This window comes from Eleutherodactylus coqui, chromosome 7, assembly GCF_035609145.1.
Source record: "Eleutherodactylus coqui strain aEleCoq1 chromosome 7, aEleCoq1.hap1, whole genome shotgun sequence".
NCBI lineage: Eukaryota > Metazoa > Chordata > Amphibia > Anura > Eleutherodactylidae > Eleutherodactylus > Eleutherodactylus coqui.
In genome coordinates this window covers 48,819,240-48,844,320 of record NC_089843.1, presented here as the reverse complement: position 1 = coordinate 48,844,320, position 25,081 = coordinate 48,819,240, and the positions used below count along the sequence as shown (strand labels likewise).

Genomic DNA, 25,081 nt, shown 5'->3' with positions numbered 1-25,081 from the left:
GTATGCTCTCCTGGACTTGTGGGTTCAAATACCGCTTCTGGCAGCTCAGTTTTGCTTAAATATTACCCAGGATGTTTTAGCAATTGCTACATGAAAATATTTTCAGAATAAAAAGACCTTCTGGTAAGAATGAAGAAAAAGGATTGCAGTGCCAAGCAGCACGAGGATTACCGAGGCATTAAGAACTGGGGCTTAACATCTTAGTCTAGGCTGATGGTGAAAAGAGCTGTTTTGGAACCATGTTAGTAGAACCAATGTGGCTGTTCTCAAGAAGCTAAATATTCTAGTACATAAGATGCTTTTTAATGGTGAATTGATGTTACTACCAGCTTTCAAATCTGCTTAGGTTTTTTCAACAGGGTTCTATCAGAACATAACTAAAAGAAAAGATATGCACACATACTGGGCTGATGTGAGCGCTTTGCTTTTAAACCTGCAATTTGAATCAAGGAAGGAAAAAGTCCTTCAAAACTTTTTCTGTTCAACCCTCTGACTATTAAATCCTCAACTAATATAAAGCAGTGCTGCACCAGGGAATGAAAAACTGCTCCAGGCTTTATATTTCATCCCAAGAATTGGACTCTTAGCACGACCAAACTTTCTTTGAGTTTCGCAATTTTTTCGACTTGTGTATTTGAGGATGGCCGCATGATCTTTTCAGGAAGCATGGGTTCATTCCTACTTATGACATTCTAAGATTTTTGAAAAAGGAATATAGAATTGGTCAAAAATATTGTGGGACTCTTTCAAAATGCAGGCTTCATAGCTCAGGGGTTAGAGCACTGGTCTTGTAAACCAGGGGTCGTGAGTTCGATTCTCACTGAGGCCAAATTTTCTTAGTAAAGGCTATCGTGAACATCAAACCTTCTGAAAGTGGTTTTTGCCTATGAGAAAGGATCTTTCAACACTTTCTCTTTACAGCCCTCTGAATGCCAAAATCAAAAAGTCGAGATTTTATAGTCCTTTAATCTCACTTCAACAATTAAGCTCTTAACATGACCCAATTCTCTTCTGGTTGCAGAAAATTTTCATCGCCATGTAGGTCACTGTGACTGCATGCTCTTACCCTGGGAGCGAGACCTTGAATGCCACTTTACACAGGTGGGATATACCTTGAATGGAATGTGTTATCAGAACAATACCTATTGCTTGAATCAAAGTTTGATGTCACGCATAATTTTTAAATAATTTTAATGATTTGGGAAATTAAAATCTTGCAGTTTTCACTCTTTCCACCTAGCCCTATTATTCTGCTCTGTAGAAATCGCTTTTTAGTAGTGATCTGATTGTCATTACAGGCAGAATTACAAATATAGATAAAACCTTTTGTATTAATCAAAATGGATCACACCATTCACATTAGATCATGTGCACAACTCACTCAAACCTTTACTTGCAGGATTCCCTTAACACAGGTTAGCACATGCTTGGAGCACACTATCAGACGAACAATGCCTTCTCTCCCGTCTATTGTTTTGAAGCGCTTTTAGTTGCTTGCTTAGTCAAAAAAGATAAACCTTTTTTGTTGATGCTTACGATGATCTTTGGTATCTCACCAAAATCTGCAAGCTGCCGAATGGTTGAGCAGTCTGGGGGACTACGTTCAGGTTGTATGCTCTCATGGACTTGTGGGCTCAAATACCGCTTCTGGCAGCTCAGTTTTGCTTAAATATTACCCAGGATGTTTTAGCAATTGCTACATGAAAATATTTTCAGAATAAAAAGACCTTCTGGTAAGAATGAAGAAAAAGGATTGTAGTGCCAAGCAGCACGAGGATTACCGAGGCATTAAGAACTGGGGCTTAACATCTTAGTCTAGGCTGATGGTGAAAAGAGCTGTTTTGGAACCATGTTAGTAGAACCAATGTGGCTGTTCTCAAGAAGCTAAATATTCTAGTACATAAGATGCTTTTTAATGGTGAATTGATGTTACTACCAGCTTTCAAATCTGCTTAGGTTTTTTCAACAGGGTTCTATCAGAACATAACTAAAAGAAAAGATATGCACACATACTGGGCTGATGTGAGCGCTTTGCTTTTAAACCTGCAATTTGAATCAAGGAAGGAAAAAGTCCTTCAAAACTTTTTCTGTTCAACCCTCTGACTATTAAATCCTCAACTAATATAAAGCAGTGCTGCACCAGGGAATGAAAAACTGCTCCAGGCTTTATATTTCATCCCAAGAATTGGACTCTTAGCACGACCAAACTTTCTTTGAGTTTCGCAATTTTTTCGACTTGTGTATTTGAGGATGGCCGCATGATCTTTTCAGGAAGCATGGGTTCATTCCTACTTATGACATTCTAAGATTTTTGAAAAAGGAATATAGAATTGGTCAAAAATATTGTGGGACTCTTTCGAAATGCAGGCTTCATAGCTCAGGGGTTAGAGCACTGGTCTTGTAAACCAGGGGTCGTGAGTTCGATTCTCACTGAGGCCAAATTTTCTTAGTAAAGGCTATCGTGAACATCAAACCTTCTGAAAGTGGTTTTTGCCTATGAGAAAGGATCTTTCAACACTTTCTCTTTACAGCCCTCTGAATGCAAAAAATCAAAAAGTCGAGATTTTATAGTCCTTTAATCTCACTTCAACAATTAAGCTCTTAACATGACCCAATTCTCTTCTGGTTGCAGAAAATTTTCATCGCCATGTAGGTCACTGTGACTGCATGCTCTTACCCTGGGAGCGAGACCTTGAATGCCACTTTACACAGGTGGGATATACCTTGAATGGAATGTGTTATCAGAACAATACCTATTGCTTGAATCAAAGTTTGATGTCACGCATAATTTTTAAATAATTTTAATGATTTGGGAAATTAAAATCTTGCAGTTTTCACTCTTTCCACCTAGCCCTATTATTCTGCTCTGTAGAAATCGCTTTTTAGTAGTGATCTGATTGTCATTACAGGCAGAATTACAAATATAGATAAAACCTTTTGTATTAATCAAAATGGATCACACCATTCACATTAGATCATGTGCACAACTCACTCAAACCTTTACTTGCAGGATTCCCTTAACACAGGTTAGCACATGCTTGGAGCACACTATCAGACGAACAATGCCTTCTCTCCCGTCTATTGTTTTGAAGCGCTTTTAGTTGCTTGCTTAGTCAAAAAAGATAAACCTTTTTTGTTGATGCTTACGATGATCTTTGGTATCTCACCAAAATCTGCAAGCTGCCGAATGGTTGAGCGGTCTGGGGGACTACGTTCAGGTTGTATGCTCTCCTGGACTTGTGGGTTCAAATACCGCTTCTGGCAGCTCAGTTTTGCTTAAATATTACCCAGGATGTTTTAGCAATTGCTACATGAAAATATTTTCAGAATAAAAAGACCTTCTGGTAAGAATGAAGAAAAAGGATTGCAGTGCCAAGCAGCACGAGGATTACCGAGGCATTAAGAACTGGGGCTTAACATCTTAGTCTAGGCTGATGGTGAAAAGAGCTGTTTTGGAACCATGTTAGTAGAACCAATGTGGCTGTTCTCAAGAAGCTAAATATTCTAGTACATAAGATGCTTTTTAATGGTGAATTGATGTTACTACCAGCTTTCAAATCTGCTTAGGTTTTTTCAACAGGGTTCTATCAGAACATAACTAAAAGAAAAGATATGCACACATACTGGGCTGATGTGAGCGCTTTGCTTTTAAACCTGCAATTTGAATCAAGGAAGGAAAAAGTCCTTCAAAACTTTTTCTGTTCAACCCTCTGACTATTAAATCCTCAACTAATATAAAGCAGTGCTGCACCAGGGAATGAAAAACTGCTCCAGGCTTTATATTTCATCCCAAGAATTGGACTCTTAGCACGACCAAACTTTCTTTGAGTTTCGCAATTTTTTCGACTTGTGTATTTGAGGATGGCCGCATGATCTTTTCAGGAAGCATGGGTTCATTCCTACTTATGACATTCTAAGATTTTTGAAAAAGGAATATAGAATTGGTCAAAAATATTGTGGGACTCTTTCGAAATGCAGGCTTCATAGCTCAGGGGTTAGAGCACTGGTCTTGTAAACCAGGGGTCGTGAGTTCGATTCTCACTGAGGCCAAATTTTCTTAGTAAAGGCTATCGTGAACATCAAACCTTCTGAAAGTGGTTTTTGCCTATGAGAAAGGATCTTTCAACACTTTCTCTTTACAGCCCTCTGAATGCCAAAATCAAAAAGTCGAGATTTTATAGTCCTTTAATCTCACTTCAACAATTAAGCTCTTAACATGACCCAATTCTCTTCTGGTTGCAGAAAATTTTCATCGCCATGTAGGTCACTGTGACTGCATGCTCTTACCCTGGGAGCGAGACCTTGAATGCCACTTTACACAGGTGGGATATACCTTGAATGGAATGTGTTATCAGAACAATACCTATTGCTTGAATCAAAGTTTGATGTCACGCATAATTTTTAAATAATTTTAATGATTTTGGAAATTAAAATCTTGCAGTTTTCACTCTTTCCACCTAGCCCTATTATTCTGCTCTGTAGAAATCGCTTTTTAGTAGTGATCTGATTGTCATTACAGGCAGAATTACAAATATAGATAAAACCTTTTGTATTAATCAAAATGGATCACACCATTCACATTAGATCATGTGCACAACTCACTCAAACCTTTACTTGCAGGATTCCCTTAACACAGGTTAGCACATGCTTGGAGCACACTATCAGACGAACAATGCCTTCTCTCCCGTCTATTGTTTTGAAGCGCTTTTAGTTGCTTGCTTAGTCAAAAAAGATAAACCTTTTTTGTTGATGCTTACGATGATCTTTGGTATCTCACCAAAATCTGCAAGCTGCCGAATGGTTGAGCGGTCTGGGGGACTACGTTCAGGTTGTATGCTCTCATGGACTTGTGGGTTCAAATACCGCTTCTGGCAGCTCAGTTTTGCTTAAATATTACCCAGGATGTTTTAGCAATTGCTACATGAAAATATTTTCAGAATAAAAAGACCTTCTGGTAAGAATGAAGAAAAAGGATTGTAGTGCCAAGCAGCACGAGGATTACCGAGGCATTAAGAACTGGGGCTTAACATCTTAGTCTAGGCTGATGGTGAAAAGAGCTGTTTTGGAACCATGTTAGTAGAACCAATGTGGCTGTTCTCAAGAAGCTAAATATTCTAGTACATAAGATGCTTTTTAATGGTGAATTGATGTTACTACCAGCTTTCAAATCTGCTTAGGTTTTTTCAACAGGGTTCTATCAGAACATAACTAAAAGAAAAGATATGCACACATACTGGGCTGATGTGAGCGCTTTGCTTTTAAACCTGCAATTTGAATCAAGGAAGGAAAAAGTCCTTCAAAACTTTTTCTGTTCAACCCTCTGACTATTAAATCCTCAACTAATATAAAGCAGTGCTGCACCAGGGAATGAAAAACTGCTCCAGGCTTTATATTTCATCCCAAGAATTGGACTCTTAGCACGACCAAACTTTCTTTGAGTTTCGCAATTTTTTCGACTTGTGTATTTGAGGATGGCCGCATGATCTTTTCAAGAAGCATGGGTTCATTCCTACTTATGACATTCTAAGATTTTTGAAAAAGGAATATAGAATTGGTCAAAAATATTGTGGGACTGTTTCAAAATGCAGGGGTTAGAGTGCTCAGGGGTTAGAGCACTGGTCTTGTAAACCAGGGGTCGTGAGTTCGATTCTCACTGAGGCCAAATTTTCTTAGTAAAGGCTATCGTGAACATCAAACCTTCTGAAAGTGGTTTTTGCCTATGAGAAAGGATCTTTCAACACTTTCTCTTTACAGCCCTCTGAATGCCAAAATCAAAAAGTCGAGATTTTATAGTCCTTTAATCTCACTTCAACAATTAAGCTCTTAACATGACCCAATTCTCTTCTGGTTGCAGAAAATTTTCATCGCCATGTAGGTCACTGTGACTGCATGCTCTTACCCTGGGAGCGAGACCTTGAATGCCACTTTACACAGGTGGGATATACCTTGAATGGAATGTGTTATCAGAACAATACCTATTGCTTGAATCAAAGTTTGATGTCACGCATAATTTTTAAATAATTTTAATGATTTGGGAAATTAAAAACTTGCAGTTTTCACTCTTTCCACCTAGCCCTATTATTCTGCTCTGTAGAAATCGCTTTTTAGTAGTGATCTGATTGTCATTACAGGCAGAATTACAAATATAGATAAAACCTTTTGTATTAATCAAAATGGATCACACCATTCACATTAGATCATGTGCACAACTCACTCAAACCTTTACTTGCAGGATTACCTTAACACAGGTTAGCACATGCTTGGAGCACACTATCAGACGAACAATGCCTTCTCTCCCGTCTATTGTTTTGAAGCGCTTTTAGTTGCTTGCTTAGTCAAAAAAGATAAACCTTTTTTGTTGATGCTTACGATGATCTTTGGTATCTCACCAAAATCTGCAAGCTGCCGAATGGTTGAGCGGTCTGGGGGACTACGTTCAGGTTGTATGCTCTCCTGGACTTGTGGGTTCAAATACCGCTTCTGGCAGCTCAGTTTTGCTTAAATATTACCCAGGATGTTTTAGCAATTGCTACATGAAAATATTTTCAGAATAAAAAGACCTTCTGGTAAGAATGAAGAAAAAGGATTGCAGTGCCAAGCAGCACGAGGATTACCGAGGCATTAAGAACTGGGGCTTAACATCTTAGTCTAGGCTGATGGTGAAAAGAGCTGTTTTGGAACCATGTTAGTAGAACCAATGTGGCTGTTCTCAAGAAGCTAAATATTCTAGTACATAAGATGCTTTTTAATGGTGAATTGATGTTACTACCAGCTTTCAAATCTGCTTAGGTTTTTTCAACAGGGTTCTATCAGAACATAACTAAAAGAAAAGATATGCACACATACTGGGCTGATGTGAGCGCTTTGCTTTTAAACCTGCAATTTGAATCAAGGAAGGAAAAAGTCCTTCAAAACTTTTTCTGTTCAACCCTCTGACTATTAAATCCTCAACTAATATAAAGCAGTGCTGCACCAGGGAATGAAAAACTGCTCCAGGCTTTATATTTCATCCCAAGAATTGGACTCTTAGCACGACCAAACTTTCTTTGAGTTTCGCAATTTTTTCGACTTGTGTATTTGAGGATGGCCGCATGATCTTTTCAGGAAGCATGGGTTCATTCCTACTTATGACATTCTAAGATTTTTGAAAAAGGAATATAGAATTGGTCAAAAATATTGTGGGACTCTTTCAAAATGCAGGCTTCATAGCTCAGGGGTTAGAGCACTGGTCTTGTAAACCAGGGGTCGTGAGTTCGATTCTCACTGAGGCCAAATTTTCTTAGTAAAGGCTATCGTGAACATCAAACCTTCTGAAAGTGGTTTTTGCCTATGAGAAAGGATCTTTCAACACTTTCTCTTTACAGCCCTCTGAATGCCAAAATCAAAAAGTCGAGATTTTATAGTCCTTTAATCTCACTTCAACAATTAAGCTCTTAACATGACCCAATTCTCTTCTGGTTGCAGAAAATTTTCATCGCCATGTAGGTCACTGTGACTGCATGCTCTTACCCTGGGAGCGAGACCTTGAATGCCACTTTACACAGGTGGGATATACCTTGAATGGAATGTGTTATCAGAACAATACCTATTGCTTGAATCAAAGTTTGATGTCACGCATAATTTTTAAATAATTTTAATGATTTGGGAAATTAAAATCTTGCAGTTTTCACTCTTTCCACCTAGCCCTATTATTCTGCTCTGTAGAAATCGCTTTTTAGTAGTGATCTGATTGTCATTACAGGCAGAATTACAAATATAGATAAAACCTTTTGTATTAATCAAAATGGATCACACCATTCACATTAGATCATGTGCACAACTCACTCAAACCTTTACTTGCAGGATTCCCTTAACACAGGTTAGCACATGCTTGGAGCACACTATCAGACGAACAATGCCTTCTCTCCCGTCTATTGTTTTGAAGCGCTTTTAGTTGCTTGCTTAGTCAAAAAAGATAAACCTTTTTTGTTGATGCTTACGATGATCTTTGGTATCTCACCAAAATCTGCAAGCTGCCGAATGGTTGAGCGGTCTGGGGGACTACGTTCAGGTTGTATGCTCTCATGGACTTGTGGGCTCAAATACCGCTTCTGGCAGCTCAGTTTTGCTTAAATATTACCCAGGATGTTTTAGCAATTGCTACATGAAAATATTTTCAGAATAAAAAGACCTTCTGGTAAGAATGAAGAAAAAGGATTGTTGTGCCAAGCAGCACGAGGATTACCGAGGCATTAAGAACTGGGGCTTAACATCTTAGTCTAGGCTGATGGTGAAAAGAGCTGTTTTGGAACCATGTTAGTAGAACCAATGTGGCTGTTCTCAAGAAGCTAAATATTCTAGTACATAAGATGCTTTTTAATGGTGAATTGATGTTACTACCAGCTTTCAAATCTGCTTAGGTTTTTTCAACAGGGTTCTATCAGAACATAACTAAAAGAAAAGATATGCACACATACTGGGCTGATGTGAGCGCTTTGCTTTTAAACCTGCAATTTGAATCAAGGAAGGAAAAAGTCCTTCAAAACTTTTTCTGTTCAACCCTCTGACTATTAAATCCTCAACTAATATAAAGCAGTGCTGCACCAGGGAATGAAAAACTGCTCCAGGCTTTATATTTCATCCCAAGAATTGGACTCTTAGCACGACCAAACTTTCTTTGAGTTTCGCAATTTTTTCGACTTGTGTATTTGAGGATGGCCGCATGATCTTTTCAGGAAGCATGGGTTCATTCCTACTTATGACATTCTAAGATTTTTGAAAAAGGAATATAGAATTGGTCAAAAATATTGTGGGACTCTTTCGAAATGCAGGCTTCATAGCTCAGGGGTTAGAGCACTGGTCTTGTAAACCAGGGGTCGTGAGTTCGATTCTCACTGAGGCCAAATTTTCTTAGTAAAGGCTATCGTGAACATCAAACCTTCTGAAAGTGGTTTTTGCCTATGAGAAAGGATCTTTCAACACTTTCTCTTTACAGCCCTCTGAATGCAAAAAATCAAAAAGTCGAGATTTTATAGTCCTTTAATCTCACTTCAACAATTAAGCTCTTAACATGACCCAATTCTCTTCTGGTTGCAGAAAATTTTCATCGCCATGTAGGTCACTGTGACTGCATGCTCTTACCCTGGGAGCGAGACCTTGAATGCCACTTTACACAGGTGGGATATACCTTGAATGGAATGTGTTATCAGAACAATACCTATTGCTTGAATCAAAGTTTGATGTCACGCATAATTTTTAAATAATTTTAATGATTTGGGAAATTAAAATCTTGCAGTTTTCACTCTTTCCACCTAGCCCTATTATTCTGCTCTGTAGAAATCGCTTTTTAGTAGTGATCTGATTGTCATTACAGGCAGAATTACAAATATAGATAAAACCTTTTGTATTAATCAAAATGGATTACACCATTCACATTAGATCATGTGCACAACTCACTCAAACCTTTACTTGCAGGATTCCCTTAACACAGGTTAGCACATGCTTGGAGCACACTATCAGACGAACAATGCCTTCTCTCCCGTCTATTGTTTTGAAGCGCTTTTAGTTGCTTGCTTAGTCAAAAAAGATAAACCTTTTTTGTTGATGCTTACGATGATCTTTGGTATCTCACCAAAATCTGCAAGCTGCCGAATGGTTGAGCGGTCTGGGGGACTACGTTCAGGTTGTATGCTCTCCTGGACTTGTGGGTTCAAATACCGCTTCTGGCAGCTCAGTTTTGCTTAAATATTACCCAGGATGTTTTAGCAATTGCTACATGAAAATATTTTCAGAATAAAAAGACCTTCTGGTAAGAATGAAGAAAAAGGATTGCAGTGCCAAGCAGCACGAGGATTACCGAGGCATTAAGAACTGGGGCTTAACATCTTAGTCTAGGCTGATGGTGAAAAGAGCTGTTTTGGAACCATGTTAGTAGAACCAATGTGGCTGTTCTCAAGAAGCTAAATATTCTAGTACATAAGATGCTTTTTAATGGTGAATTGATGTTACTACCAGCTTTCAAATCTGCTTAGGTTTTTTCAACAGGGTTCTATCAGAACATAACTAAAAGAAAAGATATGCACACATACTGGGCTGATGTGAGCGCTTTGCTTTTAAACCTGCAATTTGAATCAAGGAAGGAAAAAGTCCTTCAAAACTTTTTCTGTTCAACCCTCTGACTATTAAATCCTCAACTAATATAAAGCAGTGCTGCACCAGGGAATGAAAAACTGCTCCAGGCTTTATATTTCATCCCAAGAATTGGACTCTTAGCACGACCAAACTTTCTTTGAGTTTCGCAATTTTTTCGACTTGTGTATTTGAGGATGGCCGCATGATCTTTTCAGGAAGCATGGGTTCATTCCTACTTATGACATTCTAAGATTTTTGAAAAAGGAATATAGAATTGGTCAAAAATATTGTGGGACTCTTTCGAAATGCAGGCTTCATAGCTCAGGGGTTAGAGCACTGGTCTTGTAAACCAGGGGTCGTGAGTTCGATTCTCACTGAGGCCAAATTTTCTTAGTAAAGGCTATCGTGAACATCAAACCTTCTGAAAGTGGTTTTTGCCTATGAGAAAGGATCTTTCAACACTTTCTCTTTACAGCCCTCTGAATGCCAAAATCAAAAAGTCGAGATTTTATAGTCCTTTAATCTCACTTCAACAATTAAGCTCTTAACATGACCCAATTCTCTTCTGGTTGCAGAAAATTTTCATCGCCATGTAGGTCACTGTGACTGCATGCTCTTACCCTGGGAGCGAGACCTTGAATGCCACTTTACACAGGTGGGATATACCTTGAATGGAATGTGTTATCAGAACAATACCTATTGCTTGAATCAAAGTTTGATGTCACGCATAATTTTTAAATAATTTTAATGATTTGGGAAATTAAAATCTTGCAGTTTTCACTCTTTCCACCTAGCCCTATTATTCTGCTCTGTAGAAATCGCTTTTTAGTAGTGATCTGATTGTCATTACAGGCAGAATTACAAATATAGATAAAACCTTTTGTATTAATCAAAATGGATCACACCATTCACATTAGATCATGTGCACAACTCACTCAAACCTTTACTTGCAGGATTCCCTTAACACAGGTTAGCACATGCTTGGAGCACACTATCAGACGAACAATGCCTTCTCTCCCGTCTATTGTTTTGAAGCGCTTTTAGTTGCTTGCTTAGTCAAAAAAGATAAACCTTTTTTGTTGATGCTTACGATGATCTTTGGTATCTCACCAAAATCTGCAAGCTGCCGAATGGTTGAGCGGTCTGGGGGACTACGTTCAGGTTGTATGCTCTCATGGACTTGTGGGCTCAAATACCGCTTCTGGCAGCTCAGTTTTGCTTAAATATTACCCAGGATGTTTTAGCAATTGCTACATGAAAATATTTTCAGAATAAAAAGACCTTCTGGTAAGAATGAAGAAAAAGGATTGTTGTGCCAAGCAGCACGAGGATTACCGAGGCATTAAGAACTGGGGCTTAACATCTTAGTCTAGGCTGATGGTGAAAAGAGCTGTTTTGGAACCATGTTAGTAGAACCAATGTGGCTGTTCTCAAGAAGCTAAATATTCTAGTACATAAGATGCTTTTTAATGGTGAATTGATGTTACTACCAGCTTTCAAATCTGCTTAGGTTTTTTCAACAGGGTTCTATCAGAACATAACTAAAAGAAAAGATATGCACACATACTGGGCTGATGTGAGCGCTTTGCTTTTAAACCTGCAATTTGAATCAAGGAAGGAAAAAGTCCTTCAAAACTTTTTCTGTTCAACCCTCTGACTATTAAATCCTCAACTAATATAAAGCAGTGCTGCACCAGGGAATGAAAAACTGCTCCAGGCTTTATATTTCATCCCAAGAATTGGACTCTTAGCACGACCAAACTTTCTTTGAGTTTCGCAATTTTTTCGACTTGTGTATTTGAGGATGGCCGCATGATCTTTTCAGGAAGCATGGGTTCATTCCTACTTATGACATTCTAAGATTTTTGAAAAAGGAATATAGAATTGGTCAAAAATATTGTGGGACTCTTTCGAAATGCAGGCTTCATAGCTCAGGGGTTAGAGCACTGGTCTTGTAAACCAGGGGTCGTGAGTTCGATTCTCACTGAGGCCAAATTTTCTTAGTAAAGGCTATCGTGAACATCAAACCTTCTGAAAGTGGTTTTTGCCTATGAGAAAGGATCTTTCAACACTTTCTCTTTACAGCCCTCTGAATGCAAAAAATCAAAAAGTCGAGATTTTATAGTCCTTTAATCTCACTTCAACAATTAAGCTCTTAACATGACCCAATTCTCTTCTGGTTGCAGAAAATTTTCATCGCCATGTAGGTCACTGTGACTGCATGCTCTTACCCTGGGAGCGAGACCTTGAATGCCACTTTACACAGGTGGGATATACCTTGAATGGAATGTGTTATCAGAACAATACCTATTGCTTGAATCAAAGTTTGATGTCACGCATAATTTTTAAATAATTTTAATGATTTGGGAAATTAAAATCTTGCAGTTTTCACTCTTTCCACCTAGCCCTATTATTCTGCTCTGTAGAAATCGCTTTTTAGTAGTGATCTGATTGTCATTACAGGCAGAATTACAAATATAGATAAAACCTTTTGTATTAATCAAAATGGATTACACCATTCACATTAGATCATGTGCACAACTCACTCAAACCTTTACTTGCAGGATTCCCTTAACACAGGTTAGCACATGCTTGGAGCACACTATCAGACGAACAATGCCTTCTCTCCCGTCTATTGTTTTGAAGCGCTTTTAGTTGCTTGCTTAGTCAAAAAAGATAAACCTTTTTTGTTGATGCTTACGATGATCTTTGGTATCTCACCAAAATCTGCAAGCTGCCGAATGGTTGAGCGGTCTGGGGGACTACGTTCAGGTTGTATGCTCTCCTGGACTTGTGGGTTCAAATACCGCTTCTGGCAGCTCAGTTTTGCTTAAATATTACCCAGGATGTTTTAGCAATTGCTACATGAAAATATTTTCAGAATAAAAAGACCTTCTGGTAAGAATGAAGAAAAAGGATTGCAGTGCCAAGCAGCACGAGGATTACCGAGGCATTAAGAACTGGGGCTTAACATCTTAGTCTAGGCTGATGGTGAAAAGAGCTGTTTTGGAACCATGTTAGTAGAACCAATGTGGCTGTTCTCAAGAAGCTAAATATTCTAGTACATAAGATGCTTTTTAATGGTGAATTGATGTTACTACCAGCTTTCAAATCTGCTTAGGTTTTTTCAACAGGGTTCTATCAGAACATAACTAAAAGAAAAGATATGCACACATACTGGGCTGATGTGAGCGCTTTGCTTTTAAACCTGCAATTTGAATCAAGGAAGGAAAAAGTCCTTCAAAACTTTTTCTGTTCAACCCTCTGACTATTAAATCCTCAACTAATATAAAGCAGTGCTGCACCAGGGAATGAAAAACTGCTCCAGGCTTTATATTTCATCCCAAGAATTGGACTCTTAGCACGACCAAACTTTCTTTGAGTTTCGCAATTTTTTCGACTTGTGTATTTGAGGATGGCCGCATGATCTTTTCAGGAAGCATGGGTTCATTCCTACTTATGACATTCTAAGATTTTTGAAAAAGGAATATAGAATTGGTCAAAAATATTGTGGGACTCTTTCGAAATGCAGGCTTCATAGCTCAGGGGTTAGAGCACTGGTCTTGTAAACCAGGGGTCGTGAGTTCGATTCTCACTGAGGCCAAATTTTCTTAGTAAAGGCTATCGTGAACATCAAACCTTCTGAAAGTGGTTTTTGCCTATGAGAAAGGATCTTTCAACACTTTCTCTTTACAGCCCTCTGAATGCCAAAATCAAAAAGTCGAGATTTTATAGTCCTTTAATCTCACTTCAACAATTAAGCTCTTAACATGACCCAATTCTCTTCTGGTTGCAGAAAATTTTCATCGCCATGTAGGTCACTGTGACTGCATGCTCTTACCCTGGGAGCGAGACCTTGAATGCCACTTTACACAGGTGGGATATACCTTGAATGGAATGTGTTATCAGAACAATACCTATTGCTTGAATCAAAGTTTGATGTCACGCATAATTTTTAAATAATTTTAATGATTTGGGAAATTAAAATCTTGCAGTTTTCACTCTTTCCACCTAGCCCTATTATTCTGCTCTGTAGAAATCGCTTTTTAGTAGTGATCTGATTGTCATTACAGGCAGAATTACAAATATAGATAAAACCTTTTGTATTAATCAAAATGGATCACACCATTCACATTAGATCATGTGCACAACTCACTCAAACCTTTACTTGCAGGATTCCCTTAACACAGGTTAGCACATGCTTGGAGCACACTATCAGACGAACAATGCCTTCTCTCCCGTCTATTGTTTTGAAGCGCTTTTAGTTGCTTGCTTAGTCAAAAAAGATAAACCTTTTTTGTTGATGCTTACGATGATCTTTGGTATCTCACCAAAATCTGCAAGCTGCCGAATGGTTGAGCGGTCTGGGGGACTACGTTCAGGTTGTATGCTCTCATGGACTTGTGGGTTCAAAAACCGCTTCTGGCAGCTCAGTTTTGCTTAAATATTACCCAGGATGTTTTAGCAATTGCTACATGAAAATATTTTCAGAATAAAAAGACCTTCTGGTAAGAATGAAGAAAAAGGATTGTAGTGCCAAGCAGCACGAGGATTACCGAGGCATTAAGAACTGGGGCTTAACATCTTAGTCTAGGCTGATGGTGAAAAGAGCTGTTTTGGAACCATGTTAGTAGAACCAATGTGGCTGTTCTCAAGAAGCTAAATATTCTAGTACATAAGATGCTTTTTAATGGTGAATTGATGTTACTACCAGCTTTCAAATCTGCTTAGGTTTTTTCAACAGGGTTCTATCAGAACATAACTAAAAGAAAAGATATGCACACATACTGGGCTGATGTGAGCGCTTTGCTTTTAAACCTGCAATTTGAATCAAGGAAGGAAAAAGTCCTTCAAAACTTTTTCTGTTCAACCCTCTGACTATTAAATCCTCAACTAATATAAAGCAGTGCTGCACCAGGGAATGAAAAACTGCTCCAGGCTTTATATTTCATCCCAAGAATTGGACTCTTAGCACGACCAAACTTTCTTTGAGTTTCGCAATTTTTTCGACTTGTGTATTTGAGGATGGCCGCATGATCTTTTCAGGAAGCATGGGTTCATTCCTACTTATGACATTCTAAGATTTTTGAAAAAGGAATATAGAATTGGTCAAAAATATTGTGGGACTCTTTCAAAATGCAGGCTTCATAGCTCAGGGGTTAGAGCACTGGTCTTGTAAACCAGGGGTCGTGAGTTCGATTCTCACTGAGGCCAAATTTTCTTAGTAAAGGCTATCGTGAACATCAAACCTTCTGAAAGTGGTTTTTGCCTATGAGAAAGCATCTTTCAACACTTTCTCTTTACAGCCCTCTGAATGCCAAAATCAAAAAGTCGAGATTTTATAGTCCTTTAATCTCACTTCAACAATTAAGCTCTTAACATGACCCAATTCTCTTCTGGTTGCAGAAAATTTTCATCGCCATGTAGGTCACTGTGACTGCATGCTCTTACCCTGGGAGCGAGACCTTGAATGCCACTTTACACAGGTGGGATATACCTTGAATGGAATGTGTTATCAGAACAATACCTATTGCTTGAATCAAAGTTTGATGTCACGCATCATTTTTAAATAATTTTAATGATTTGGGAAATTAAAATCTTGCAGTTTTCACTCTTTCCACCTAGCCCTATTATTCTGCTCTGTAGAAATCGCTTTTTAGTAGTGATCTGATTGTCATTACAGGCAGAATTACAAATATAGATAAAACCTTTTGTATTAATCAAAATGGATCACACCATTCACATTAGATCATGTGCACAACTCACTCAAACCTTTACTTGCAGGATTCCCTTAACACAGGTTAGCACATGCTTGGAGCACACTATCAGACGAACAATGCCTTCTCTCCCGTCTATTGTTTTGAAGCGCTTTTAGTTGCTTGCTTAGTCAAAAAAGATAAACCTTTTTTGTTGATGCTTACGATGATCTTTGGTATCTCACCAAAATCTGCAAGCTGCCGAATGGTTGAGCGGTCTGGGGGACTACGTTCAGGTTGTATGCTCTCCTGGACTTGTGGGTTCAAATACCGCTTCTGGCAGCTCAGTTTTGCTTAAATATTACCCAGGATGTTTTAGCAATTGCTACATGAAAATATTTTCAGAATAAAAAGACCTTCTGGTAAGAATGAAGAAAAAGGATTGCAGTGCCAAGCAGCACGAGGATTACCGAGGCATTAAGAACTGGGGCTTAACATCTTAGTCTAGGCTGATGGTGAAAAGAGCTGTTTTGGAACCATGTTAGTAGAACCAATGTGGCTGTTCTCAAGAAGCTAAATATTCTAGTACATAAGATGCTTTTTAATGGTGAATTGATGTTACTACCAGCTTTCAAATCTGCTTAGGTTTTTTCAACAGGGTTCTATCAGAACATAACTAAAAGAAAAGATATGCACACATACTGGGCTGATGTGAGCGCTTTGCTTTTAAACCTGCAATTTGAATCAAGGAAGGAAAAAGTCCTTCAAAACTTTTTCTGTTCAACCCTCTGACTATTAAATCCTCAACTAATATAAAGCAGTGCTGCACCAGGGAATGAAAAACTGCTCCAGGCTTTATATTTCATCCCAAGAATTGGACTCTTAGCACGACCAAACTTTCTTTGAGTTTCGCAATTTTTTCGACTTGTGTATTTGAGGATGGCCGCATGATCTTTTCAGGAAGCATGGGTTCATTCCTACTTATGACATTCTAAGATTTTTGAAAAAGGAATATAGAATTGGTCAAAAATATTGTGGGACTCTTTCAAAATGCAGGCTTCATAGCTCAGGGGTTAGAGCACTGGTCTTGTAAACCAGGGGTCGTGAGTTCGATTCTCACTGAGGCCAAATTTTCTTAGTAAAGGCTATCGTGAACATCAAACCTTCTGAAAGTGGTTTTTGCCTATGAGAAAGGATCTTTCAACACTTTCTCTTTACAGCCCTCTGAATGCCAAAATCAAAAAGTCGAGATTTTATAGTCCTTTAATCTCACTTCAACAATTAAGCTCTTAACATGACCCAATTCTCTTCTGGTTGCAGAAAATTTTCATCGCCATGTAGGTCACTGTGACTGCATGCTCTTACCCTGGGAGCGAGACCTTGAATGCCACTTTACACAGGTGGGATATACCTTGAATGGAATGTGTTATCAGAACAATACCTATTGCTTGAATCAAAGTTTGATGTCACGCATAATTTTTAAATAATTTTAATGATTTGGGAAATTAAAATCTTGCAGTTTTCACTCTTTCCACCTAGCCCTATTATTCTGCTCTGTAGAAATCGCTTTTTAGTAGTGATCTGATTGTCATTACAGGCAGAATTACAAATATAGATAAAACCTTTTGTATTAATCAAAATGGATCACACCATTCACATTAGATCATGTGCACAACTCACTCAAACCTTTACTTGCAGGATTCCCTTAACACAGGTTAGCACATGCTTGGAGCACACTATCAGACGAACAATGCCTTCTCTCCCGTCTATTGTTTTGAAGCGCTTTTAGTTGCTTGCTTAGTCAAAAAAGATAAACCTTTTTTGTTGATGCTTACGATGATCTTTGGTATCTCACCAAAATCTGCAAGCTGCCGAATGGTTGAGCGGTCTGGGGGACTACGTTCAGGTTGTATGCTCTCCTGGACTTGTGGGCTCAAATACCGCTTCTGGCAGCTCAGTTTTGCTTAAATATTACCCAGGATGTTTTAGCAATTGCTACATGAAAATATTTTCAGAATAAAAAGACCTTCTGGTAAGAATGAAGAAAAAGGATTGCAGTGCCAAGCAGCACGAGGATTACCGAGGCATTAAGAACTGGGGCTTAACATCTTAGTCTAGGCTGATGGTGAAAAGAGCTGTTTTGGAACCATGTTAGTAGAACCAATGTGGCTGTTCTCAAGAAGCTAAATATTCTAGTACATAAGATGCTTTTTAATGGTGAATTGATGTTACTACCAGCTTTCAAATCTGCTTAGGTTTTTTCAACAGGGTTCTATCAGAACATAACTAAAAGAAAAGATATGCACACATACTGGGCTGATGTGAGCGCTTTGCTTTTAAACCTGCAATTTGAATCAAGGAAGGAAAAAGTCCTTCAAAACTTTTTCTGTTCAACCCTCTGACTATTAAATCCTCAACTAATATAAAGCAGTGCTGCACCAGGGAATGAAAAACTGCTCCAGGCTTTATATTTCATCCCAAGAATTGGACTCTTAGCACGACCAAACTTTCTTTGAGTTTCGCAATTTTTTCGACTTGTGTATTTGAGGATGGCCGCATGATCTTTTCAGGAAGCATGGGTTCATTCCTACTTATGACATTCTAAGATTTTTGAAAAAGGAATATAGAATTGGTCAAAAATATTGTGGGACTCTTTCAAAATGCAGGCTTCATAGCTCAGGGGTTAGACTCATGCACTGGTCTTGTAAACCAGGGGTCGTGAGTTCGATTCTCACTGAGGCCAAATTTTCTTAGTAAAGGCTATCGTGAACATCAAACCTTCTGAAAGTGGTTTTTGCCTATGAGAAAGGATCTTTCAACACTTTCTCTTTACAGCCCTCTGAATGCCAAAATCAAAAAGTCGAGATTTTATAGTCCTTTAATCTCACTTCAACAATTAAGCTCTTAACATGACCCAATTCTCTTCTGGTTGCAGAAAATTTTCATCGCCATGTAGGTCACTGTGACTGCATGCTCTTACCCTGGGAGCGAGACCTTGAATGCCACTTTACACAGGTGGGATATACCTTGAATGGAATGTGTTATCAGAACAATACCTATTGCTTGAATCAAAGTTTGATGTCACGCATAATTTTTAAATAATTTTAATGATTTGGGAAATTAAAATCTTGCAGTTTTCACTCTTTCCACCTAGCCCTATTATTCTGCTCTGTAGAAATCGCTTTTTAGTAGTGATCTGATTGTCATTACAGGCAGAATTACAAATATAGATAAAACCTTTTGTATTAATCAAAATGGATCACACCATTCACATTAGATCATGTGCACAACTCACTCAAACCTTTACTTGCAGGATTCCCTTAACACAGGTTAGCACATGCTTGGAGCACACTATCAGACGAACAATGCCTTCTCTCCCGTCTATTGTTTTGAAGCGCTTTTAGTTGCTTGCTTAGTCAAAAAAGATAAACCTTTTTTGTTGATGCTTACGATGATCTTTGGTATCTCACCAAAATCTGCAAGCTGCCGAATGGTTGAGCGGTCTGGGGGACTATGTTCAGGTTGTATGCTCTCCTGGACTTGTGGGCTCAAATACCGCTTCTGGCAGCTCAGTTTTGCTTAAATATTACCCAGGATGTTTTAGCAATTGCTACATGAAAATATTTTCAGAATAAAAAGACCTTCTGGTAAGAATGAAGAAAAAGGATTGCAGTGCCAAGCAGCACGAGGATTACCGAGGCATTAAGAACTGGGGCTTAACATCTTAGTCTAGGCTGATGGTGAAAAGAGCTGTTTTGGAACCATGTTAGTAGAACCAATGTGGCTGTTCTCAAGAAGCTAAATATTCTAGTACATAAGATGCTTTTTAATGGTGAATTGATGTTACTACCAGCTTTCAAATCTGCTTAGGTTTTTTCAACAGGGTTCTATCAGAACATAACTAAAAGAAAAGATATGCACACATACTGGGCTGATGTGAGCGCTTTGCTTTTAAACCTGCAATTTGAATCAAGGAAGGAAAAAGTCCTTCAAAACTTTTTCTGTTCAACCCTCTGACTATTAAATCCTCAACTAATATAAAGCAGTGCTGCACCAGGGAATGAAAAACTGCTCCAGGCTTTATATTTCATCCCAAGAATTGGACTCTTAGCACGACCAAACTTTCTTTGAGTTTCGCAATTTTTTCGACTTGTGTATTTGAGGATGGCCGCATGATCTTTTCAGGAAGCATGGGTTCATTCCTACTTATGACATTCTAAGATTTTTGAAAAAGGAATATAGAATTGGTCAAAAATATTGTGGGACTCTTTCAAAATGCAGGCTTCATAGCTCAGGGGTTAGAGCACTGGTCTTGTAAACCAGGGGTCGTGAGTTCGATTCTCACTGAGGCCAAATTTTCTTAGTAAAGGCTATCGTGAACATCAAACCTTCTGAAAGTGGTTTTTGCCTATGAGAAAGGATCTTTCAACACTTTCTCTTTACAGCCCTCTGAATGCCAAAATCAAAAAGTCGAGATTTTATAGTCCTTTAATCTCACTTCAACAATTAAGCTCTTAACATGACCCAATTCTCTTCTGGTTGCAGAAAATTTTCATCGCCATGTAGGTCACTGTGACTGCATGCTCTTACCCTGGGAGCGAGACCTTGAATGCCACTTTACACAGGTGGGATATACCTTGAATGGAATGTGTTATCAGAACAATACCTATTGCTTGAATCAAAGTTTGATGTCACGCATAATTTTTAAATAATTTTAATGATTTGGGAAATTAAAATCTTGCAGTTTTCACTCTTTCCACCTAGCCCTATTATTCTGCTCTGTAGAAATCGCTTTTTAGTAGTGATCTGATTGTCATTACAGGCAGAATTACAAATATAGATAAAACCTTTTGTATTAATCAAAATGGATCACACCATTCACATTAGATCATGTGCACAACTCACTCAAACCTTTACTTGCAGGATTCCCTTAACACAGGTTAGCACATGCTTGGAGCACACTATCAGACGAACAATGCCTTCTCTCCCGTCTATTGTTTTGAAGCGCTTTTAGTTGCTTGCTTAGTCAAAAAAGATAAACCTTTTTTGTTGATGCTTACGATGATCTTTGGTATCTCACCAAAATCTGCAAGCTGCCGAATGGTTGAGCGGTCTGGGGGACTACGTTCAGGTTGTATGCTCTCCTGGACTTGTGGGCTCAAATACCGCTTCTGGCAGCTCAGTTTTGCTTAAATATTACCCAGGATGTTTTAGCAATTGCTACATGAAAATATTTTCAGAATAAAAAGACCTTCTGGTAAGAATGAAGAAAAAGGATTGCAGTGCCAAGCAGCACGAGGATTACCGAGGCATTAAGAACTGGGGCTTAACATCTTAGTCTAGGCTGATGGTGAAAAGAGCTGTTTTGGAACCATGTTAGTAGAACCAATGTGGCTGTTCTCAAGAAGCTAAATATTCTAGTACATAAGATGCTTTTTAATGGTGAATTGATGTTACTACCAGCTTTCAAATCTGCTTAGGTTTTTTCAACAGGGTTCTATCAGAACATAACTAAAAGAAAAGATATGCACACATACTGGGCTGATGTGAGCGCTTTGCTTTTAAACCTGCAATTTGAATCAAGGAAGGAAAAAGTCCTTCAAAACTTTTTCTGTTCAACCCTCTGACTATTAAATCCTCAACTAATATAAAGCAGTGCTGCACCAGGGAATGAAAAACTGCTCCAGGCTTTATATTTCATCCCAAGAATTGGACTCTTAGCACGACCAAACTTTCTTTGAGTTTCGCAATTTTTTCGACTTGTGTATTTGAGGATGGCCGCATGATCTTTTCAGGAAGCATGGGTTCATTCCTACTTATGACATTCTAAGATTTTTGAAAAAGGAATATAGAATTGGTCAAAAATATTGTGGGACTCTTTCAAAATGCAGGCTTCATAGCTCAGGGGTTAGAGCACTGGTCTTGTAAACCAGGGGTCGTGAGTTCGATTCTCACTGAGGCCAAATTTTCTTAGTAAAGGCTATCGTGAACATCAAACCTTCTGAAAGTGGTTTTTGCCTATGAGAAAGGATCTTTCAACACTTTCTCTTTACAGCCCTCTGAATGCCAAAATCAAAAAGTCGAGATTTTATAGTCCTTTAATCTCACTTCAACAATTAAGCTCTTAACATGACCCAATTCTCTTCTGGTTGCAGAAAATTTTCATCGCCATGTAGGTCACTGTGACTGCATGCTCTTACCCTGGGAGCGAGACCTTGAATGCCACTTTACACAGGTGGGATATACCTTGAATGGAATGTGTTATCAGAACAATACCTATTGCTTGAATCAAAGTTTGATGTCACGCATAATTTTTAAATAATTTTAATGATTTGGGAAATTAAAATCTTGCAGTTTTCACTCTTTCCACCTAGCCCTATTATTCTGCTCTGTAGAAATCGCTTTTTAGTAGTGATCTGATTGTCATTACAGGCAGAATTACAAATATAGATAAAACCTTTTGTATTAATCAAAATGGATCACACCATTCACATTAGATCATGTGCACAACTCACTCAAACCTTTACTTGCAGGATTCCCTTAACACAGGTTAGCACATGCTTGGAGCACACTATCAGACGAACAATGCCTTCTCTCCCGTCTATTGTTTTGAAGCGCTTTTAGTTGCTTGCTTAGTCAAAAAAGATAAACCTTTTTTGTTGATGCTTACGATGATCTTTGGTATCTCACCAAAATCTGCAAGCTGCCGAATGGTTGAGCGGTCTGGGGGACTACGTTCAGGTTGTATGCTCTCCTGGACTTGTGGGCTCAAATACCGCTTCTGGCAGCTCAGTTTTGCTTAAATATTACCCAGGATGTTTTAGCAATTGCTACATGAAAATATTTTCAGAATAAAAAGACCTTCTGGTAAGAATGAAGAAAAAGGATTGCAGTGCCAAGCAGCACGAGGATTACCGAGGCATTAAGAACTGGGGCTTAACATCTTAGTCTAGGCTGATGGTGAAAAGAGCTGTTTTGGAACCATGTTAGTAGAACCAATGTGGCTGTTCTCAAGAAGCTAAATATTCTAGTACATAAGATGCTTTTTAATGGTGAATTGATGTTACTACCAGCTTTCAAATCTGCTTAGGTTTTTTCAACAGGGTTCTATCAGAACATAACTAAAAGAAAAGATATGCACACATACTGGGCTGATGTGAGCGCTTTGCTTTTAAACCTGCAATTTGAATCAAGGAAGGAAAAAGTCCTTCAAAACTTTTTCTGTTCAACCCTCTGACTATTAAATCCTCAACTAATATAAAGCAGTGCTGCACCAGGGAATGAAAAACTGCTCCAGGCTTTATATTTCATCCCAAGAATTGGACTCTTAGCACGACCAAACTTTCTTTGAGTTTCGCAATTTTTTCGACTTGTGTATTTGAGGATGGCCGCATGATCTTTTCAGGAAGCATGGGTTCATTCCTACTTATGACATTCTAAGATTTTTGAAAAAGGAATATAGAATTGGTCAAAAATATTGTGGGACTCTTTCAAAATGCAGGCTTCATAGCTCAGGGGTTAGAGCACTGGTCTTGTAAACCAGGGGTCGTGAGTTCGATTCTCACTGAGGCCAAATTTTCTTAGTAAAGGCTATCGTGAACATCAAACCTTCTGAAAGTGGTTTTTGCCTATGAGAAAGGATCTTTCAACACTTTCTCTTTACAGCCCTCTGAATGCCAAAATCAAAAAGTCGAGATTTTATAGTCCTTTAATCTCACTTCAACAATTAAGCTCTTAACATGACCCAATTCTCTTCTGGTTGCAGAAAATTTTCATCGCCATGTAGGTCACTGTGACTGCATGCTCTTACCCTGGGAGCGAGACCTTGAATGCCACTTTACACAGGTGGGATATACCTTGAATGGAATGTGTTATCAGAACAATACCTATTGCTTGAATCAAAGTTTGATGTCACGCATCATTTTTAAATAATTTTAATGATTTGGGAAATTAAAATCTTGCAGTTTTCACTCTTTCCACCTAGCCCTATTATTCTGCTCTGTAGAAATCGCTTTTTAGTAGTGATCTGATTGTCATTACAGGCAGAATTACAAATATAGATAAAACCTTTTGTATTAATCAAAATGGATCACACCATTCACATTAGATCATGTGCACAACTCACTCAAACCTTTACTTGCAGGATTCCCTTAACACAGGTTAGCACATGCTTGGAGCACACTATCAGACGAACAATGCCTTCTCTCCCGTCTATTGTTTTGAAGCGCTTTTAGTTGCTTGCTTAGTCAAAAAAGATAAACCTTTTTTGTTGATGCTTACGATGATCTTTGGTATCTCACCAAAATCTGCAAGCTGCCGAATGGTTGAGCGGTCTGGGGGACTACGTTCAGGTTGTATGCTCTCCTGGACTTGTGGGCTCAAATACCGCTTCTGGCAGCTCAGTTTTGCTTAAATATTACCCAGGATGTTTTAGCAATTGCTACATGAAAATATTTTCAGAATAAAAAGACCTTCTGGTAAGAATGAAGAAAAAGGATTGCAGTGCCAAGCAGCACGAGGATTACCGAGGCATTAAGAACTGGGGCTTAACATCTTAGTCTAGGCTGATGGTGAAAAGAGCTGTTTTGGAACCATGTTAGTAGAACCAATGTGGCTGTTCTCAAGAAGCTAAATATTCTAGTACATAAGATGCTTTTTAATGGTGAATTGATGTTACTACCAGCTTTCAAATCTGCTTAGGTTTTTTCAACAGGGTTCTATCAGAACATAACTAAAAGAAAAGATATGCACACATACTGGGCTGATGTGAGCGCTTTGCTTTTAAACCTGCAATTTGAATCAAGGAAGGAAAAAGTCCTTCAAAACTTTTTCTGTTCAACCCTCTGACTATTAAATCCTCAACTAATATAAAGCAGTGCTGCACCAGGGAATGAAAAACTGCTCCAGGCTTTATATTTCATCCCAAGAATTGGACTCTTAGCACGACCAAACTTTCTTTGAGTTTCGCAATTTTTTCGACTTGTGTATTTGAGGATGGCCGCATGATCTTTTCAGGAAGCATGGGTTCATTCCTACTTATGACATTCTAAGATTTTTGAAAAAGGAATATAGAATTGGTCAAAAATATTGTGGGACTCTTTCAAAATGCAGGCTTCATAGCTCAGGGGTTAGAGCACTGGTCTTGTAAACCAGGGGTCGTGAGTTCGATTCTCACTGAGGCCAAATTTTCTTAGTAAAGGCTATCGTGAACATCAAACCTTCTGAAAGTGGTTTTTGCCTATGAGAAAGGATCTTTCAACACTTTCTCTTTACAG

The 25,081-nt window shown here is 38.5% G+C and overlaps 14 non-coding genes across 14 annotated transcripts; all 14 read left to right on the top strand.

Moving 5' to 3' along the window:
- Positions 1 to 756: 756 nt before the first annotated feature.
- TRNAT-UGU (transfer RNA threonine (anticodon UGU)) lies at positions 757 to 829 on the top strand. Its single transcript has one exon. It is a non-coding gene; the product is annotated as a tRNA-Thr (tRNA).
- A 1,537-nt stretch (positions 830 to 2,366) lies between these two features.
- Positions 2,367 to 2,439, top strand: TRNAT-UGU (transfer RNA threonine (anticodon UGU)). Its single transcript has one exon. It is a non-coding gene; the product is annotated as a tRNA-Thr (tRNA).
- Positions 2,440 to 3,977: 1,538 nt separating this feature from the next.
- Positions 3,978 to 4,050, top strand: TRNAT-UGU (transfer RNA threonine (anticodon UGU)). The gene has a single exon. It is a non-coding gene; the product is annotated as a tRNA-Thr (tRNA).
- A 3,149-nt stretch (positions 4,051 to 7,199) lies between these two features.
- TRNAT-UGU (transfer RNA threonine (anticodon UGU)) lies at positions 7,200 to 7,272 on the top strand. Its single transcript has one exon. It is a non-coding gene; the product is annotated as a tRNA-Thr (tRNA).
- Positions 7,273 to 8,809: 1,537 nt separating this feature from the next.
- TRNAT-UGU (transfer RNA threonine (anticodon UGU)) lies at positions 8,810 to 8,882 on the top strand. Its single transcript has one exon. It is a non-coding gene; the product is annotated as a tRNA-Thr (tRNA).
- A 1,538-nt stretch (positions 8,883 to 10,420) lies between these two features.
- TRNAT-UGU (transfer RNA threonine (anticodon UGU)) lies at positions 10,421 to 10,493 on the top strand. Its single transcript has one exon. It is a non-coding gene; the product is annotated as a tRNA-Thr (tRNA).
- A 1,537-nt stretch (positions 10,494 to 12,030) lies between these two features.
- Positions 12,031 to 12,103, top strand: TRNAT-UGU (transfer RNA threonine (anticodon UGU)). Its single transcript has one exon. It is a non-coding gene; the product is annotated as a tRNA-Thr (tRNA).
- Positions 12,104 to 13,641: 1,538 nt separating this feature from the next.
- TRNAT-UGU (transfer RNA threonine (anticodon UGU)) lies at positions 13,642 to 13,714 on the top strand. The gene has a single exon. It is a non-coding gene; the product is annotated as a tRNA-Thr (tRNA).
- A 1,537-nt stretch (positions 13,715 to 15,251) lies between these two features.
- TRNAT-UGU (transfer RNA threonine (anticodon UGU)) lies at positions 15,252 to 15,324 on the top strand. The gene has a single exon. It is a non-coding gene; the product is annotated as a tRNA-Thr (tRNA).
- A 1,537-nt stretch (positions 15,325 to 16,861) lies between these two features.
- Positions 16,862 to 16,934, top strand: TRNAT-UGU (transfer RNA threonine (anticodon UGU)). The gene has a single exon. It is a non-coding gene; the product is annotated as a tRNA-Thr (tRNA).
- Positions 16,935 to 20,086: 3,152 nt separating this feature from the next.
- Positions 20,087 to 20,159, top strand: TRNAT-UGU (transfer RNA threonine (anticodon UGU)). The gene has a single exon. It is a non-coding gene; the product is annotated as a tRNA-Thr (tRNA).
- A 1,537-nt stretch (positions 20,160 to 21,696) lies between these two features.
- Positions 21,697 to 21,769, top strand: TRNAT-UGU (transfer RNA threonine (anticodon UGU)). The gene has a single exon. It is a non-coding gene; the product is annotated as a tRNA-Thr (tRNA).
- A 1,537-nt stretch (positions 21,770 to 23,306) lies between these two features.
- Positions 23,307 to 23,379, top strand: TRNAT-UGU (transfer RNA threonine (anticodon UGU)). The gene has a single exon. It is a non-coding gene; the product is annotated as a tRNA-Thr (tRNA).
- A 1,537-nt stretch (positions 23,380 to 24,916) lies between these two features.
- TRNAT-UGU (transfer RNA threonine (anticodon UGU)) lies at positions 24,917 to 24,989 on the top strand. The gene has a single exon. It is a non-coding gene; the product is annotated as a tRNA-Thr (tRNA).
- Positions 24,990 to 25,081: the final 92 nt, after the last annotated feature.